The following is a 3,126-nucleotide window of genomic DNA, read 5'->3' as shown; positions in this document are numbered from 1 at the left end:
CTCACTCTCTCTTCCAGGATCAAAGTCGGGGCAGCTAGGTGGTGCAGTGGATAGAGCACCAGCCCTGGATTGGGGAAGGACCTGAGTTCAAATCCGGCCTCAGACACATAACATTCACTAGCTGTGAGACCCTGGGCAAGTCACTTAACCACATTGCCTAGCCCAAGAGAAAAAAAAAAGATTTACAGAGTGATCAAAGTCCAGTGACAAATCAAAAGTGAGGACAACTAGAAATAGCTCAGCATACAGTGGATGACTTTAGTGTCTTTGATGTCTGACTAAGTTCTGTCTGGTTGTGTGTGTGATTTGTCCTTTATTCTTGAAGAGGACCATGACATCAGGAAGATGATGACATGACTTGCAAATGAATTGTATTTGAGTGAGGTAGGGTTGTGCAAAGTCACCAGACTGACTTTCTCTTCTAGAGCCATCTGGGTCCAATGGCCAGATATAGATCAGGATGACTGGAGATGGCTCAGGATGCAATAGGAGACCTTGAGTTTTTTAAGTTAACATCATTTTGAGTTCTCACTTTGAGGAAGGTAAGTCCCATTCAGTGAATAGGCCTCTTTAAGAACATCCCTTGACCAAGTTCTAAGAGTTCTACAGCACCCACTTCAGCTGCCTTCATGGCTGTTTGAACAAACTGTTCTTACCCACCCATTCCACTGGGTGAAGTCTTCACATGCTTGGAGTAGACATCCCCCTAACTCACTGACAGGTTTGAGGCCTATAGGTTACCCTCATCCTGGTTTAGCCCAACTACTGAGATGGTTTTCCCAGAATGTGACCAATGCACATGCTATAGCTTCTTGGAGTCACAGGTGAGAATTGAGTGACTAGTTGGACACCAAAGCAAAATGAGCGGTTTTGAAAAGGGCTTGGCAAGCCCTCTCACCAGGGGCACTAGTTTTTTTTTTTCCTTAACACCCCATATACCTTAAAGGTTTATGTATATGTATATGTTTTATGTATATTCATCTATCTCTATACATATTTGCATCTATCTCTTTATCTATGTATCTATTGTACTGGAGGAAGGGTGTCAAATATGAGAGGGCATACCACTGTGCTGAAAGAGATTTGTCTCATGAGTGCCAACCTGGCCCACACTGAAATACTTCCTTTTAGTAAGCGAATTAGGCAGTTTGGAAGCAGCATTGTCTTTATTACCATTATAGTAACATGAGTAGGAAAAAGAATATGATGCTAACTGATTACATTGTTGGTTTTCAATTACAATTTTTAAGGTATGTTGAGATTTTAAACACAATGTTTTATCATTATCTTTTCCTGAAAGTTTTATTTTAGGATTTTTTAAAATTCATCAGGTTCACCAAAAGGTTAATGTTAATGGCAGCATTTGAGACAAATCCCTCAGTTCATTATGCATGATGAATATGTAAAAAAATACTCTTAACCCCCTGCCAAAAACAATGTATCTTATGACTTTTTAGCTAATTATGATAACTTCTAAAAACTCAAAATAGGGTAACTTTGACCTTGGAATCTATTCTAAGTAACCCTGACCTAGGAGATCTATCTTACTTTTAGAGAATTACATATTATGCATTTTCCTGATTTGCATATGTATTAAATTTTAACTTCTTTTTGCCATTTTTTTATCATTTCATTATTATTGTTATCTACTGACAACCTGTAAAAGTGCATAACTCACAGAAGTCAATGGGGATTGTTAATACTTAATTACTTCAGAAGCCAACCTATGATTAATTAAAGCTATCACAAAAAAAAAGAAAAAAAGAAAAGAAATTAAAAAAACAAGTTAAAAATAGAAAATCTCTATAAAGATGTTATGTTTTTCTTTTCTTTTGGATTGGTTCTCCTTATTTTCTTTTTTTTTCAGTAGAAAAATCATTTATTTAGGCTCCTTTCATACATCTTATTGTTTAGGGAACACAGTCTCCCACAAAATCACAGATTTTGAGAGCTACACTTAAAATAATAAAGGGTCAAGGCAAAGCTGATGGCTGGACAGAGTCATCAGCCTGTAGACTCCAGCTCCCTGAATGGACTTGTGCACATCTTCACTAGAAATGTCTTTTCCTGAAAAGGTGAAATTTACAATGGGCTTGTAGGAAATAAGGAAATACTTTACTCAATACTTTCATTATACAAAGGAAAATAGTTTCTCTCAAAAATGGGGGGAAAACCAAAGAGGAGAGATGTGATTACTTGACTTGAATGGTGGGTCAATAAAAACAATGGTGTTATTGCTGTTATTATTATAAGATGATCACATCAATGGGATCAAGAGGGTTTTTTCCAAAAATTGGACTAAAATCTTTTGCATTTTTACACCAGCCCTCTCCTTATGTCATTCTGAGACACAGTAAATCCATGTTTCAAGTTTTGTCCCGGCAGGCAGAACGGCCTTTGAAACGTCATTAAAAGGAGCGAATCCAGTTATAGTTGTATCTTCACAAAAGGAACTCTAACCCAGTAGATAGCCCGGCAGCTTCATTCTCATGAACACTCTCGCCATGAAGAAACTCAAGAGGACACTGACAATATCAATGAATAGAAGAAGAAACCTGTTGAGCTTGGGGATATTTGGTGCATTGGCTCGGTGTAGGATTATGAAACCTAAACCTCCCATTGTAAACAGGAAACTGGATGCAAGTCCTTCCATAATATACAGTACATTTACTCTGTATGCTAAGAAAGCAGCTGGTCTCTGATGTCCATGTTTATCTTTCATAGATTCAACATTAGGAGGTTCCACAATGACATCATAAATTATTCCTCCAGTGATGAGGGCATAAGACACCACCGCCAGGGCGTACACCGTCATAGCCGACAGCATGTGGGCCCATGGCGGCTTCTTCAGCTTCAGGTTGGGACCCTCGAAGACCGTGAAGGGCACCCGGTACAACATCTCCATGTCGTCGGCGGCTATGTGCGACGAACCCCAAGTCCTTCACGCCGCGGCGCTGTCTCTACCGCCGCTGCTGCGGCACCCTCTCCTCTTGTTTTCTAACTCAAACCCAATACAATGTACCTAGCATGTCTAAACGTATATTTGATATTATTTGCATGCCTAAAAAAAAGTCAAACAAAATATTTTTTTAAGTAAAGAAATTAAAAAGAAAGAAAGAAGTCACC

General features: G+C 38.8%; 1 pseudogene; it reads right to left on the bottom strand.

Annotated features, from left to right (window-relative positions):
* Window positions 1–2,455: 2,455 nt before the first annotated feature.
* LOC114029971 lies at window positions 2,456–2,905 on the bottom strand (annotated as a pseudogene).
* Between the last annotated feature and the right edge of the window lie 221 nt (window positions 2,906–3,126).

This window comes from Vombatus ursinus, unplaced genomic scaffold (assembly GCF_900497805.2).
Source record: "Vombatus ursinus unplaced genomic scaffold, bare-nosed wombat genome assembly UNPS02014945.1, whole genome shotgun sequence".
Taxonomy (NCBI): Eukaryota; Metazoa; Chordata; class Mammalia; order Diprotodontia; family Vombatidae; genus Vombatus; species Vombatus ursinus.
Note: the sequence above shows the minus strand (reverse complement) of the source record. Positions and strands in the feature narration are given on the sequence as shown.